The sequence below is a fragment of the Pelophylax lessonae genome (genome assembly GCF_965119305.1).
Source record: "Pelophylax lessonae genome assembly, chromosome: 6".
Lineage (NCBI taxonomy): Eukaryota > Metazoa > Chordata > Amphibia > Anura > Ranidae > Pelophylax > Pelophylax lessonae.
In genome coordinates, this window is record NC_138773.1 from 204,106,879 (window position 1) to 204,124,822 (window position 17,944).

The window sequence follows — 17,944 nt, forward strand, 5'->3', positions numbered from 1 at the left end:
AACAGAAGGAAGGATTTTCAGTATATACAATATCCAACTCCTCCAAACTTAGTTCCAGCAAGCTAATGGAACGCAACCTACTTCTGTTTTTCCCCCTTGTTTGATTTAGTGGGATGATATCTCCCCAGATTCAGTTGGAATCGTGTTTTTTTTTTATTGTTGGTACATCAGAAGTTCAAAGTTTTATTTTTTTTGCTGGTGTATTCCACCTTTTTGATTCAAGTTGATCTTCTACTACTAAACTTTTGGACACAAACTCTCTACCAACATCATATACTCTAGAAATATCTCAACACCACAACCTTATAACCTTTTACAATCTACTTGTTTTGGCCGAGCATTGTAACAGCAGTTTTTTTTTTTTTTTTTTACCCAATCTACCTCACCTGTACCCAAATCAACTGACCCAACAGGAAATCTTGATATCTACACTTATCAGTCGCCACTATGAGTTTCAGAATATCCTCATTTATTGTCCGAGGCCTGAAGAGCCCTGCTAAAAGAAGTATGCTCTGGAAAGAAGCACAGCTCCTTCAATGTAACCTATTGTGTCTCCAAGAGACTCGTTTTTCTGCACAAAAACCTCAGAAATTCCAACACCCTCGCTTTTCCACAAGAATCTTTTCCAATGCCCCTAAGAAAAAAACGAGGGGTTGCCATTATTTTCAAAGACATTGTGTCTTTCAGGGCTATCCACTATTGACCAAATGGGTAGATAGGTTATCCTAGTATGTGAAGTTAATAATGTAGTATACACTGTTGTAAATGTATACGTAGCTAATGCAAAACAAATGTCATGTTTGAAAAAGATATAGAAACTGGTACAGGGAGTGCGACAGGGATATACCATGCTTTGTGCCGACTGTAACGCTATCCCCAACAAACAACTAGATGTTTCAAATATGCCATGAATCCGCTACAGTAGAGCTATCCTTTCGCACTTTATTTCATCGGCGAAACTTCTTGACGTGTGGCGTTGCCAACACTCGACGGAAAGAAACTATTCTTATTTCTCGAGTGAGCATCACACATACTCAAGAATTGATCTATTTTTGGTTGACTACTTTCTATTACAAAACATCAGTGTATCTACCATACACAATATCACATGGTCAGACCATGCTCCAGTTTCGATCATGGTAGAGGGGTCCAACACAGAAACAAGGGAAAATAGATGGAAAAATTAAATCTTTCTTTTTGACCATCCAGACTACAAATCCAAAATTGCAGATACGCTACAAGAATTTAGTTTACATCAATGCCCCGGCTGTGTCTAACCCGATCAGAACAGTCATAAAGCGAACATAAGAGGTGTCCCTATGATATTTAGTAATGTTCTTAAGAGGAAGCGGAACCAGCAGCTTTATGAACTATTAATATAATAATATTAATAATATGATAATAAAACTAGAATCAGAAAAAAAATGTAAAAAGTCCTGTAGTGATATAAAGTGCAGAAAAGGTGTACTATATCGAAAGTTCACCCATAACAAACTAAATAAGTTAATAAATAAAAAAGATTTAATTCATGAAAAAAGTGCTTATGTGCTCAGTAAGGTTCATATGTGCCAAAGAAGTCCTTCAGTGCACAAAATTTAGTACCCAGTGTCCTCTGCCATTCCGGAAAACTGGGTACTTACCCAAAAAAACCAGTGTGAAATAACAAAATTGTTGACAGCATACACCATCCAATATCGGTCCAATGGAAGTGTAACCAATCAGCATATGGAAAGCCAGACCTTGATCCCCTCACAAATATCGTCAGGATTGATCTCCAGACAAATCAGATGCTCACCAGTATTTCCCATACAGAAAAGAGAGAAAGGTGCCACATCCCATAAAATCATAAACATTTATTTAGGTAAACAGAAAAAATGTACTTACAATAATTAGTGCCATGCCTGACACTAAGAATAATGTGAAATTTTTAGAGCACTGGTGGCTCCAGCCATGAGACTCAGGCTGCGAGTACGATGGGCTTGTGCGGAATGACAACACTGAATGACTCTGGCCTACGCGTTTCGACATCTGCTGCCATCGGGAGCGGCAACCCGCTATTAATTACACCACAGCCTGTAACAGCATATTAAATCATACAAGACAAAGATTTACTATACTACTTTACTTTAATATTGCCACTAGTATCTAGGAATAGGAAGACTTAATGTAATACTCTTTGGACCCAGTGTTTTTTTAAGGTTATTACCTTGCTCCCAGTCTAATCTAAAAAGATAATTTGAGTTTTATGTTACTTTTGATATTGGAAGACCAGGATCCTCTTAAATTTTGCAATTAGGACCTATGTAAACTATAGACACTGTACATAAACAAACAATCACACAAACTCCCCATCTTCGCAACCTGCACAGACACAAACACAGTCTTCTCTGACTTTTACCCTCTAATAGCCAAGGTAATAAGGAGTGCCAGGCTGAGGGCCAGAACCAGCTCAACTCAACTGAGATTCCACAAAAGCCCCGATGGGCAAACAGGGAGGGGGAACGACCATCATTGAAGTTCGTCCTGAAGATCCGCAAGATATTCTCATACACTCACCGAACCCCCAACAGAAACAAATGTGCACTGAGATCCAATAGTAACTGAAAAGACTTGTAGAAATCATATTGAGTCTCTAACTTCAAACTGGAATACACAGGGCTTACTACAGTGAATCCAGTAAGTCTGTTGTTTTTCAAAGAACAAGATCTCTAGCAGTCTGTATCACTTACAGAGATGGAACAAACCATTTAAAACTGGCACGGGTGTTTACAATTATCAGCTTTTATTTATTTATATAAAACCTTTATCCCAAAAGGAAAACAACTGTTTGCTGTAACTGCTTATAAAGTGTTAGCTGGAGTTTGGCTTCAGTTAGTTAGTGTATCTATTGTATATCTGCTAGTATACAGTATCTAACACTTCCCTCCCCCAAACTGATAATGCTGCTGTTCAAAGGTGCCTCCTGTGCTCAGTCATCCAGAATGGGTGACTGCAGTGGTCTGTCATGCATTTCACACCTAGATCTTCAGTGATGTCCTACCTGAATTATTCCAGCAATTTTTGGCTGTAACCTTAAAAATTCAGCATGGTGCTTGGATTACCTAGAAGTCATCAACATTATTCAAAGCTGTATTAAACCCCAAAAAACATTTATTATATTGCAGCTCACTAATTCTTAGATGTGATGGTGGTATTTGCTTTCTTTTTTAGGCTTTCATTCTTTGATTTTCATCTGGTGATCTAGCCAGTAATTATGTTGCTTTTCAAAACAACAAGCTCTCTAAGTGTCGGTTCACATTTCTGCGATCACAGAGATTGCATGTAACTCGGAGCGCACTGCTCCTAAAATTACATGTGATTTCTGTGCGGTGCAAATTCAGCCATACAGTTTGTATGGCTGAATTCGCACTGCAATCGCACCCAACTCGCACAGGACCCTTTTTTTGGTCCGCAGCAGAATCGGATTGCATGGTGGTTCACACTGTGCAAACTTTCAGATAGCACTGCAATATGCTATCTGATCTGGGGGTGTCGTTAACTTTTAATTGACACCCCCAGCATATCACATATGGCAGTGTGAACTGCCAGGGGTGCGGATACGATGCGGGAACATGCTGTATATTCGCAGCATTCCCGCATCGCAGAAATGTGAACCGGCACTTACAGATGTATCAGGCAAGCTATAGTGGCTATGTAACCACTCACTGTTGTGTGCTGTCAATCAAAAGCAGGGCAGACCTGATGGGGCACTAGTCTCTTCATTCCCCAGTTCCCCATCAGGCTCCACTCACTCCACTACAAAACCCCTCGGCTATGCACTTGTCTGTAAGATGGGCAGAGTGGCTCGAAGGGGAGTGTACTAAAGAAGGAATGTTCAGTATATGACTTCAACACTGGCCTCCGACAGAGTCATGTGCAGTACATATCTCTGACAGGTACACAAATCTAGTGCAAAAACTGACAATTTCAGTGCATAGGACGGCACAGAATGACAGGTCCTTAGCAGTAATGTAAAAACAACTCAAGGGATGGAAAAGCCGGCCCCCCTGCCAGAATGCTGCAAAAAAGTATGTGGAAGCAGTGGTCTCTCTGCAGAGGTCCCACACATTCCCTGTGTGAATCAGAACTAGAGCTCTCCAATCAGCAGGGAGCATGAGCTTTCCTGATTGTAAGCTATAGGTCTAACTCAGAATGTGGCATGGTGGACCTATGCAGAGGGATCAGAGCTTCCACGCAGTAAAGAACACCTTTAGTTGTGATGCATCTGGAGCAGCCTTCCTCAATCTTTTCAATAGAGGAACGCTTAAAATAGCTTTCCGGTCTCAGGGAACCCCTGCAAAAAAATGTTATACCTACAACTCATAGTGCATTAGTGTAATGGTCAGTTGAAAGGAAGCTCCTTACACTTGTGGTCATTGGGATGAATTTCCCCCTTTATAGATAGCTAAAAAGGTCAATGGTGTTAGTGGGAACTTATCTGGGAGTCAGAAATTGCTTAATTCTCAAGGAACCCCTAGCAACCTCTGTAGGAACCCAAGGGTTTCATGGAACACTGGTTGACAAACCCTGATCTGGAGTGTATTAAGCTGATTTTAACTGAAAATTCAGTTGGACTTCAAAGTGAACCCGTGCTTTGTCTACGCAGGGCAAAGTAACAGAATCACTTACATCCCCCTTTCTCCAACAGCTCATGCTCATCTTTCCTACATTACCCTGTTGCTATGTTTAGGAAGTAGGAGCCAACCTGTGCAATATGAAATTGCTATTTTTTTACATGAACTAGTTATTTTGTTAATATTGTATACTACGAGTTAGGAAATACTGACCTTTTTTATATAATATATAATACTTTTTTTCTTTAAACTCCAATTTCAATTAATCATTTTCTGCTCTCTTTCACAGAAACCTTACAGAACCATTCAAATTATATCAGTCAAATGCTAGCCTGCTAGCCATGGTTTAACAAAGGAACCCATGCATTAGTTTTAGTGAATTAATTGTTACATAACAAACACTGCAAAACTATTAATATGAATCCAACACATGTAGACAATTCAACTAATCCATTAACTAAAACCTTTAAAAAATTGAAGACGTAGTTTTCATCTGTAAGAATTAGTAAATTACTCATGGTAAGGAAAACAACACATGCATTAAATTGACCTTTAAAGCCTCGTACACACGATCAGATTATCGAACGATCTGTCGTCTGTTTTTTGTGGCATGCTAGTCTGATGTCGAAAGTGAAGAGGTTATTTTTGTACGAATTTTCCCGTACAACAGAATTCTTCTTCAGAAGTGATGTCATGTGTTGGATTGCTTTGTATGTGTTCTTTCGTCTCTGAGCATGCCTAGTCTTGCTCTTAAGATTTTTTTCCGTCGAAATCTGTACTAATGAGACGAAAATCGGACGTTGTATTACGGACAACAAAAATTTTATAGCCTGCACATCAGGATTTTGTCAGCCGAAAAGTCAGAGTCGGATGTCGAAAGCACCATACTAACAATCCGAAAATCGGCAGATCGGTTGTCGGAGGAAATTTCCCTTCCGAATTTCTTATCGTGTGTACGGGGCTTTAGTCTAGCAAAAATACTCTGTATATTCCATCACTGCATTCTGTCACTGAATTACAAAATGCACACTGAGTAAAATCCATACTTTGATTGCAATGCCATATTTTACAGAAATCAAGTGCTCCGAATCATTCCACAGACAGCAAAGCATGTTGAGTATCTGCAAGAATTAACCAATAAGTGGCTGGTAAGTAAATTTCACACTAGTTATTAATGGTTGCAGAAAAAGGCCTATAGAATTGAAATGTACATCTTTCTGCAACCAAAAAATTCTCAGAATGCTTATTCACTTCAACTAGAAAACTTTAGCAGCTGAAGAAAACAATTCAAATTTAACACATTTTATACAGTAATATAATACTTTATGTTTATCCAGTGGGGTGAGTAAGTTTTTTAAATCTTACCCACATCATGACTGCTACACATCCCAACACTACTGCCACTTTATGGTTTATGGCAGTGATGGGGAACCTTGGCATCCCAGATGTTTTGGAACTACATTTCCCATGATGCTCATGCATTCTGCAATGTAGTTGAGCATCATGAGAAATGTAGTTCTGATGTTCTAATGTTTAGTATGACTTACCACCCCCCCTCCCCTTCCTCCCCTCCAAAGGTATCAGAAAATGTCATTATTATCATTCCTTGGGGATGGACATAATAGCCATTCAAAAATGTAGAACATTCTCTAACAAAAACAAAATGGGCAATGTTTCCCCTAGTACTAATTTTTGATTCAGCTTTCCTCAAGATTGGAGAAAGCACAGCTTATTGAACAAAAAATAAATGTTATTACAGTCTTAAATTAGAACATAAGGGCAATCCAAATATAAATTATTACCTAAAAATAGAACAATGATCCCATCCCATTTGTAGTCTTAAACCCCCTACCTTAGACAAACAACATGTAGAATGCATGGAAAAATAGTTTACAATAAATGGAATCAAAATTTGTTATCCAAATGAATTAATCACCTGGCTCTGGTGGTTCCAAAATGGTTACCACAAAAAATTCTCAGATCTTCTGGCTCTACCTCATGTAAAGGGAATTATCAACATAAGGATAAAAATTGAGCCTTCATTAGTGTAAGGCCCTTTTCACAAAGAGTGAGACTCCAATTAGATCAGCAGGGGATCTGTTAGCAGATTAAGAAAATAAATAAAATTTAACACATCTTATAATATAATACATTATGTTTATCCATTGGGGTAAAGTAAGCTTTTTAAATCTGACCCACATCATGACTGCTAACATCTCAACAGTACTTCAACTTTATGGTTTATGGTTATAATGTTTAAAGTATGAACTACCCCCCCCCCCCCTCTCCTCCCCTCCAAAGGTATCAGAGAAATTAATTATTATCATTCCTTGGGATGGGCATAACGGCCATTCAAAAATGTAGAACATTCTCTGACAAAAACAAAATGTGCAATATTTCATCTACTACCAATTTGGTGGTGCGAAAAACCACTGTTCAGCATTTTTTGATTCAGCATTCCTCAAGATTGAAAAAAGCACAGCTTATTGAACAAAAAATACATGCTATTACAGTCTTAAATTAGAACTTAGGGGCAATCCAAATATAAATCACTACCTCAAAATAGAACAATGGTCCCATCCCATCTGTAATATCAAACACCCTACCTTAGACAAACAACAAATAAAAATGTAGAAAAAATTTACAATAAATGTAATCAGAATTGTGTAATCCAAATGAGTTAATCACCTGGCTCTGGTGGGTACCAAAATGGTTACTGCAAAAAATTCTCAGATCCTCTGGCTCTACCTTATGTAAAGGGACTTATCAACATAAGGATGAAAATAGAGCCTTCATTAGTGTAAGGCCCTTTTCACAAAGAGTGAGACTCCAATTAGATCAGCAAGGGACATGTCCGCTGATCCCCTGCTGATGAGAGCAGAGTGGGCGGATGACAGGTCTGTGTTCACTTATTTTATACAGAGCAGAAATGAACCAAGCCTGCTCTGCTATATGGACTGGCGAATGTAAACTGATTCCCCACCTACAAGAAGGGGGACGGATCCCCTTCATTTTTTTTGTTTTTTAGTGGACCAAATGGTATTGGAGGTAGGTGGGTGTAAATGGACACAAGTCTGTTTATACCTACCAGTCCATAGTAGTGGATAGAGGGTCAGATCAGGTCTGCCTGAAATACTGGCAGGTGGACCTGATCTGACCGTTCGAGTGAGAGGGGCCTTATACTCCCACGCAGTAAGGATTTTACAGCTGTAGTTAACTATAGACCAGGCTCTTTAATAAACTGAGATTTAAAGATTTCAGCAAAAACTTTAGCTTTCGTGTCCTCATCAGGGGGAAAGGATGAGGACACGCAAGAGTGTTGCTACGCGTGGGGGAGGGGCCATACGTCGGAGTGTGAGTACGACTGAGAGCATTTTCACAGATCACTGAGCGGATAAACTAGAACAGTTGGAGACCCCCACCTGAACTTCTGGGCCACTATTTTCAAAATAGTCATTATAGTTTGGTGCGCTGCAAGCACTAATTAAATGTAAGTGCAATATGTTTATTTTTAATAAAGTCCGTCTACAAGACGTTACTTGCACCATGTACAGTATATCTTTCTTCCAATCCATGTGAGCCATCCGTGAGGGATAGGAGCACCCTTACAGCATTTAAGAAAAAGCAACCCTGCATCCATATCTATTGGATTGAGCAAAAGGCCATTACTGACCAAGCTTAAGTGCGAGGTCACAGGCATAAAGGTGAGGCACCCACCTGAAGGGGGGGGGACACAGAGATTGGAGGTGAAATCAAGTTTGCTCACGACCATGTTTGAGCACTGGTGATTGGGATTTAATCTCCATACAGAGGAGCATACTTTGTTTGGACACTTATAATTTGGATACCAGGCATAAGGAATTGGACACGTGGGAGGGAACATGATAGCGATTTACAAATACCTCAACAGTGAACAGATCATAGAAAAAACTATTCAGTCGCAAGGAATGCATGAGGACACAAGGTCATACAATTAATTTAGAGGAGAAGAGATTTAACCACAGGCTACGCAGGGGGTTCTTTACTGTAAGGGCTACAAGATTGTGGAATTCCCTGCCACAAATGGTAGTAACTGCGGGGAGTATGGCTATTTTTAGAAGACTCTTGGACGTACATCTCAAGGATCGAAACATTCAGGGGTATGAGAAATGAATACGTCACCACACCTACACAGGTTGAACTGGATGGACTATTGTCTTTATTCAACCTCACCTACTATGTAACTATGTATAACACTAATTCACTACATCACTTTGCATGATTTATATGTGTTTGAATATTCATTGTATGGTTATATTGCATATAGAGAATTATTAATTGTGTTTAAATTGGATTTAATCAGTGCACAACTGTTGATATATACACATATATATATTTTTTCTACAGAGTGATGCAAATTTTTCACTACAAATTAATTATTTGTTTAAATTTATTTATTATTAATATAAGCTACACAAGTTTGCGCAGCACAAATTTATATTATTTCATTCACAGTATATAAAGTATGACAGTATAATAGAGGGAAGTGACGAAAATTTGTGTAGTCACCCCAATCATTTCTAAAGAGGTAGATCATGGGTAAAATTGAAAACAAGATAAATTAGACGCACTGTACTGAATACATTTTTTTTTCAAACATAACCATAAACTTCAATTTAACCAAAATGTGCACTAATCTGTGGCGTGTGGATTTCTTCTTTTTTCAGCTGGATTTGTGGAGGCCAAACCTCCCTGAAGGAATACATGCTGGAAGAGAGGTTCATGTCCATATTCCATCTTCCCATGTTAATGAAATGAAAAATTTACTTCTCCAACATGACATTCCATATAGGTATGTTCTTATATTTAAAACAAGTTTGGAGAATAGAGAAATAAGTCTGCATGTATACAGGCCGAGATCCTTCCCAAGCAAGTTGTAAAATATCATACAATCTCAAACCTGCTGCACTGTTGCTGAAGCCAATAATGATCCTAATTGTGAAAAAGTAGTCTGCTAGTGAGGCTACCTATAGTGCTTGCTGATAAGTTTACATATATCTATACAAATTCATTTACTATTTAATATACTGGAAACACTAGGCGCGGGGTATATACCTCGGTATATTTCCTTTATATAATGATCCTAATTAGTTAATATGAAAGTTAAGAACATGCATAAAAAATATATTATTTTTGGAAACTAGACAGTGATTTTCTCTTTCTCATCTTTGTTATAATCTTCTCACAATGAAGAATGAGGACTATAAGATACCAGCAAGAGATATCATAGGATCATTCAATACAAATTCCATCTTTGTATATTCTAGAAATGTATTTTTTTCCGTTTTTTTTTTTTTTTTTAAAGTGCTAGGTTTACCTTACTCTTTACTGTTTTTTTCATTTTAGACTATATATTATTATTTATGTACCTATACCCATGTATTTATTTAAAGCACAACTCCAAAGATTAGAAAAAAAAAATTCCCCTGCAGTTTGGCTTCCCTGCACTGCAGACGTTAAATGTTTATTATGTCTAGGGGTAGAAGAGTATGCAAGATTACATACCCTATTGTACCCTGCATTGTACAAGGTGGGGGTCAGCGTTTGAGGCTATGGGGGGACTAGTCGTACTACTGGAGGGACCCTTAATCTGGCACCCCCAAGAAATAACAAGCTTTTTACCCTTGCAGTGTGGGAGGTGCTGCAAGGGTAGATTTTTTTTCCAATTCTTAAAGTTGGGCTTTAAACTTCGGTAATTTTTTTTCCTTACCATAAAATAGAATCTTAATCTAAACACATCTATCTATATTTATAACAATTTATTATTTTGGTTGTCCTTCACAACCATTCTATTAGCAATAGCTTTTAAAATACATTGCTTATAAACAATGGTCCTAAATAAATATAGTTATTTTTTCATTCTAGTGTACTAATCGATGATGTACAACAAATCCTAGACATGAACATGGTCCATAATAAAAATATGAAGGCTGTGTCTTTGAACACTTATGATTATACTCAGTATCACCCAATGCATGAGGTAAGAATTAAAATATTATTTTTAAGAAATATACATTCCATATCAATAATTATGCTACCAAAATGAGTGTGTGCTAAACATTGTTCTTGTTTCTTGTTGTCGGAGGCTGCCATTTTGCTGAAGCCCAGAGCCATTGAACAGCAGTAAATCTTTAGGCTGTCAGCAGATCGGCCTCTCCAAATGTGGCACAGTGCTTAATAATAGAGAGCAAATAAACATGTGCAAAGCAGGGTGAGACAGTGTATTACTGAATTTTAAACATTTTAAATAATAGGCACATCTCATTATTGTTTTACATAGCTATAACTGCAAAAGGGGCCGGCCTGAAGTGATCTAGCAGGACTTCATTTTCTGACTAAAGTTCCATTTTATGTAAGCTATTTCCATGACTGCAGCTTTTGCCATGACATTTTTAGTATTTGATGGGGAGATTTCCTCTCAACCATTCTCTTGGCGATGCAACAGAAAGTATAAGGAAATCTTACCACAGTGAGCAGAAACTCTCTTTTAAGTTGACACTGATTGGAACAGGTTCCTTCTTTGTATGATTTCCACTTTAGGGGACAACCACAAAATTATAAATTTCCCATCCCAGTGGTTACAGTTTCCTGTGAACTGTAAATCTTCCCAATGAGGGATGGAAAGGCCAGCACTCCAAGATATGTAATAAAGCTCATTTAATCCATCAAAAAGCAAAAAAACAATGACATTTTGGGGGCACACATGACCTCTTTCTCAAACCATAACTATTGCATTTTCCAGGTTGCCTTAAATATAACAGATGTCCAATCAGAATAGTGCAAACAAACACCCCCTGCAGTGGGAAGAAGCAAAATTACTACATAAGCTGTAGTGTCAGACAAGAAACACCTCTGCCCTGATCCACAATTGTCTCACACCACCTGGAAACCAGGTGAAGACTGTCATATATGGCTTTTGAAACATCACATTGGGGTTGATCTACTAAACCTGGAGAGTGCAAAATCTGATGCAGCTGTGCATGGTAGCCAATCAGCTTTTAACTTCAGCTTGTTCAATTAAGCGTTGACATAAAAAACTGGAAGCTGATTGGTTTCTATGCAGAGCTGCACCAGATTTTGCCCTCTCTTTAGTGTCAGTAAATCAACCCTATTGATCCATATTTAAAGCTGAACGTCCCCTCTAAAGGGGAGGTCCACTTTTCTGCCTCCTTAACCCCTCTCTTTAACCTTTAAGCACTTCTTTTTTTTTGGGGGGGGGGGGTGGATACCTGGTTTTGACAGGTACCAACTCCCACTTCTGAGTGAATTGCTTAGGGAATCCAAGCATAAGTATGCCCCCCTCTCCACCTCTTCTTCCCACAGCCTCTTGGGACACATCACAGGCCCCAGAAGTCTGTGGGACCATTCACAGGGTGCAGTGCGGCTCATGCCTGCACAGTGGGGAGACGGCTGTGAAGGAGTCACAGCCAGCTTCCCACAGTTAGTATGGCAGTGCCTGGGAGCCAAAGACCAAGGAAGAACAGGCCCAGGTGAAGACAGCACTAGACCCCTGGCCAGGTAAGTGTCCATTTATTTAAAGTCAACAGCTACTGTATTTTCAGCTGCTGGCTTTACATTTTTGGGGAAGGGGACTAGGAAAAGGATGATTTTTTGTAGCTAAAGAATGATTTACTTTATAAATAACAACTAACAAAAACATGTATACTATAAAAGAAAAGGGAAATTACTAGGGGAACACATCGTGAAGAAAAAAAAAGAAAATAATAAAGATTAAAAGAAGGGGGAACATGAAAATATAAATTAAATTTAAAAAAAAAATAAATAAATATGGGAGTGAAAAAGAAGAAGGGGAGCAAAAAACAGGGAACATAAAAGGGAATGAATAAAAAGGAGATTAAAAAGTAAAAAGTTTAAGGTGTGGGAGGGGTGAGAGGGATAATGGTAAAAAAAAGTGGCAAATAAAGAAATAGGAAGTGGGGAGAGGGCCAAAGAAGAAATTGGTGGTAGGGGAGAAGAAAGGAGAAAAGAAAGGGGAGTAGGATAAAGAAAAGAATGAACAAAACAAAAGAGCAAGAAAAGTAGGTGAATAAATTAGGAACCAGGAAGAATAAATAAATGATAACATTAATAAATACAAAGAGAAAAAACAATAGCAAAATTATGGAAACGAGCAAATAAAACCAACAGAAAATAAAGTATAGAAAGGAATAAACCAAAATAAGATAGTACTAAAACAAAAATACATGCTGTTACTGTGGTGTTAAATAAGTACATCAATAAAACATATCCAGTGTAGCGCAACCAATATAAGTCCCAATTTATATGTATGAAAATTCCACCGTCGTGCAATTCTCAATAGTGTTCTAACAAATTTATATAATCCAGTGACTTCAGTGACCACCACCTCTAGCTGGAATGTCTTCTCACCTCCAAGCAGTGACCCCACTACAGAATCCCAATCATATGTCTCTCTGGATACCACAAGGATTCTCCTCCACAAGTCGTTCCTAGACCAAACTGGACTCCTCTAGGAATCTCAATCATTCATGTATGGCTAAAAAATAATAAGGGGAAACCATAGGGCTCTCTGCTTTAAATAATTTATTAAAACTCAACACAGGGATAAAAATACTCACATAACAATGTGATACACAAGCATACCATCAGCTCTCCCAGCTGATACATAAACGAAAAAATATCCTGAATAGCGGCTCCTTCCACCTGTGGCAGGAGGTTTTTTTTATCATGCTATCGCTTTTTTCTTTTATTTTTTGGAGGTTATTTTATTTGTATTTATTATTTTTTATCTGCTATTTTTTTCTTTGTTGTTTTCTTCTTAATTTATCTACTTCTCTTGCTCGCTTTCATTTCTCCTTTTCCATATTCCATCCCACTCCTCTGTTTCTCCCTTACTTGCTTCCTCCTCCTTCCTTGTTTTTTTTCCACTTTCAACTCATTTCCCCTCTCTCCCTTTTTGTCTTTTTTCATCACCTTTTTATTTCTTCCCTTTTCTTGGCCTTGTCCCCTTCTCCCTTTTTGTTCCTTCCTTCGCCCTCCTCCCCTATTTTTTACCAATTTATTTTACTTCCTTTTTTCTTATTCACTGCCTTTTTTTCCTTTTTTTTTTTTATTTCTGATTTTTATTTAATGTCTACTTTTATCTTTATTTTTCTTAATGACGCACTTTTCCAGTAAATGTGTTCATTCTTTGTCAGGAAATAATATTTGTTTTTCTAGTTATGTGCCCTTTTTGTGAGTCGTTCTGATCATCTGCTCATCTGCTACTTGTCCTGTTTACATTTCCCATGCCTGGCAGAAGGATTGGATTGCTAGGTTGCTGCACACAAATAGGAGCAGATCATGTGGTACAGTGTGATGACAACAGGCGCTTTGGGGCAACTTTGGACAAAGAAATTAGTGTTTCTTATCTGACACTTTTTTATATCTATATAAGAAATTAAGAACATACTGATTACAGGTTGTGTGGTGATTTTTAGTCCTCTCACTGGGGTGGGGGGATGGGATCACACTATTCTGATTGGTCATAGGTTATATATAAGGCAATCTTGCAAGTGCAATAGTTTTGCATTCAGAAAGAGGTCCTGTGTACCCTCAAAATGTAATGTTTTTGTTTTGTTTTTTTATTTTGCTTTTTGATGCAGTAAAATATATTTATTACATAATTTAGACTGCTGGCCCTCTCTTACACTGTTGTCTAGGTGGTGCCATCACTGGCCTTGCATCCACAAACATTATGGCTGGGTTAACACTGTCCACAGAGAAACATGTTCCATTTTTCTTTGCTGGTAGTGATCGTGCTGGGCAAGCTTTGTAGGATGGTGCCTTGCATTTTTACAATGCAAAGAACTGTTCCCCCCTTTTTTATTCTTACCTATACAGGAATATCACAGGGACATTTATATAATTCCTGTGCCTCTCAGCTATGCAGTTATGTGGAAGTGTGAATTGGGTACACAAAAAACAAGGTTTTCTGTATGACCTTGCAGAGAGCTGCATTTTTCTCATGCAGCAGGGTTCATTTTGCTGCTGCAGAATAAATTTAGGGCCAATCACACGCCTCCCTGATGGTATGGCATGATGGGTAAATATCTGCCTGTATTTATCAGCATTACAGACACCACTGATCCTGATTAGGGATGATCGAACTTTTGAAAAGTTCGGTTCGACTAGAACACGCGAACCTCCCGAAAGTTCGGCCCGGATTTCAGAACCCCATTGAAATCAATGGGACCCAAACTTCGGTAATCAAAAGACACCATTTTGAAGCCCTAAAACCCAATAAATTCCCCAAAAAAGTGCCTAGGGTTCTGGGTCATGCCCCAGGGACTATTAATCACACAAAAAAAGTTCTTAAAAATTGTGATTTTTGATAGAGAGCCAATTATTGAAAAAAGTATTGAAAAAAAATGAGATTTCTTTGGATTTAGTGTCTGGGGGGTCTAAAAAGTGTACCTGTGAAGTTTCAGCTCTGTAGCATGTCCAGAACCAGAAAAAAAAATTAGTTTGTATTAGAATTAATATAGAACAGGAATATGGCTCCGCTATTTTCACACCTTGCCGGTTTTGTAGCAAGCGTTTTTTTGGGCATTTTTTGGGCGTCTTTGGAGGCAGGCATAACATCAGAACTTCTGTGTAGGGGTATATATACACACACACATGTATGTATATATACACATACACATATATAGGTGTGAAAGTAGCAGAACACTATGCTTGCGCTAATGAAATAATTAACACCCATATGGCTTCTCTGCTATAACACCTATATGTGTGTATGTGTATAAATACATATAAGTGTGTGTGTATATATACCCTTATACAGAAGTTCTGATGTTATGCCTGCCTCCAAAGATGCCCAAAAAATGCCCAAAAAAACGGCAGCTACAAAAACGCCCAGGTGTGTTTTTGCAGCAGGCGTTTTTTTGGGCATTTTTTGGGGGTCTTTGGAGGCAGGCAAAACATCTGAAATTCTGTATAGGGGTATATATATACACACACACTTATATGTATTTATACACATACACATATATAGGTGTGATAGGAGCGGAGCCATATGCCTGTTAATTATTTAATTAGCGCAAGCATAGGGTTCTGCTACTTTCACACCCATACATGTGTGTGTGTGTATATATACCCCTACACAGAAGTTCTGATGTTATGCCTGCCTCCATAGATGCCCAAAAAATGCTCAAAAAACACCAGCTACAAAAACGCCCAGGTGTGTTTTTGCAGCAGGTGTTTTTTTTTTGGGCATTTTTTGGGGTCTTTGGAGGCAGGCAAAACATCTGAAATTTTGTATAGGGGTATATATATACACACACACTTATATGTATTTATACACATACACATATATAGGTGTGATAGGAGCAGAGCCATATGCCTGTTAATTGTTTTATTAGCGCAAGCATAGGGTTCTGCTACTTTCACACCTATATATGTGTATGTGTATATATACATACATGTGTGTGTGTATATATACCCCTACACAGAAGTTCAGATGTCATGCCTGACTCCAAACATGTCCTCAAAAAAGCCCTATAAACGCCTGCAGCAAAAAGCAGAGTGACAGGGGCGAAGCCATATCCCGGTTCTATAAGTGTTCTAATACAAACGATCTTTTCTCTATAGCGGTCACCCTGAAATGGAAGGGTTTTGTCACCCTGCCATAGCAGTCAGAGTCAGTTAACTCTACACTACACTACGGTCCCCTTACACTTAACACTTTCCCTACAGAAACTAGATTATTAAATCTAACTATAGTGGAAACTAGTACCCTAACTACACTAGATATCCCTTTCCTCACACTAATAATTGCTAAATGACACTTTGAAGCAGAAGTAACAGAACTGCTTCCACTCTCTTCCACGTCCCTGTATTACAATGCTAGGAATTTGGCGGGGCTATCTTATATACTGGGGGGCGTATTCACTAATGATTGGCCTCTGGACCCCCTAGTCACTCCAATCACATTCCTAGCATTCTCCTGCCCCCTCAATTGGCTTTTACTGATGGTTCTGGTCCAATCACGGGCTTTTAAAGCCCATTTCCTGTCCCATTGCATTTTAATCGGTTCTGGTTGCCGAATTCAATGTCAATGTTTGGGTCGAACCGATGGTCGACCCGAACCATTCGATCATCCCTAATCCTGATCAAATCTCCAACTCCGTTTGTAGAAATGCAGCTCTTAATTTGCACGGAACCTCCACCATACTTCACTGTTGCCTGCAGACACTCATTAATGTATCACTCCTCAGCCCTTCGCATATTTTGATTGGTTTGCGCAAAAGTTATCGCGTTTACTAACAAAGGGAAAGATTTTTGTAATTTTTGTTTTTTTTTTTTTAACGCGTAATGGCGGCGATCTGCGATTTTTTTTGCGGTACTGCGACATTGCGGCGGACAGATCGGACCCTTGACTGACATTTTTGACACTTTTGGGGGTACCAGTGACATTTCTACAGTAATCAGTGCTATATATATGCACTGTTACTGTAAAAATACACTGGCAGTGAAGGGGTTAACTTTATTTGAGAGGGAGGGGCTGTGTGTGTCCCTAGGGGCATGCTTTCTACTGTGATTGGCTGTGGCTTGAGGTGTAGTTACACTGATCAACGGTTCTACATAGTAGAACCGTATGATCAGTGTCTCTACACAGGGAGAACTGACAGGCAGCTTGTTTACACAAGCTGCCTGCTTTTCTCCCTCTCCCCCGACGATCGCAGAGTGACCGGCGGACATCCCTCCCAGGCTAGTGACGTACCGATACGTCACTCTGCCTGTGAGGGGCTGACCGCCGCAGTATATGTTCATGCGGCGGTCGGCAAGCGGTTAACAGAAGTAAGCATGATGTTTCTTCCATCTGTTGCATTAAGTTTCCTTGGCTGTGACCACTGTGTCTACGGTCCTCAACATTGCCTGTTTCTTTGTGCTTCTTCAAAAAAGCTTGAACAGCACATTTTGTAACCCCCAGTCTGCTTTTAAATCCTTAAAAACAATACGCAAACTAGTAACTAGTAAGTGAGTCTGCATTCACTGACAGCAGATAGGAGGAAATAGGAATAATTGTCAAAAATAGTGGATACAAAATTAATTGGTAGAAATAGTCCATACAGTCCATGCAGAGCTGGAAGATCATGCAGAAGGGATCGCCAAATGGACGAATTTAAGGGTGGGTAGGGAAGACAACCACAATCAGTGGCAGCTCCTCAGCAGGGAGTGAGATTCCCTCAGAAACCAAAAAAACAGCAGAAGGAGGGTGTCAGGTAAGGATGAGTAAAAAGAGAGGAATAATTTATTCAATAATCACTTAC

At 38.8% G+C, this 17,944-nt stretch overlaps 1 protein-coding gene and 1 pseudogene across 2 annotated transcripts in view; both read left to right on the plus strand.

Annotated features, from left to right (window-relative positions):
• The window catches only part of LOC309558932 (uncharacterized protein), a 754,545-nt gene that overhangs the window by 541,421 nt on the left and 195,180 nt on the right, over positions 1-17,944 (plus strand). The window lies entirely within an intron of this gene.
• The window catches only part of LOC309557714 (carboxypeptidase O-like), a 116,373-nt pseudogene that overhangs the window by 43,597 nt on the left and 54,832 nt on the right, over positions 1-17,944 (plus strand). Inside the window, exons 4-6 of the transcript in view lie at positions 5,686-5,761; positions 9,320-9,444; positions 10,518-10,632. The product of the transcript in view is annotated as a carboxypeptidase O-like (transcript). The remainder of the gene's footprint in view (positions 1-5,685; positions 5,762-9,319; positions 9,445-10,517; positions 10,633-17,944) is intronic.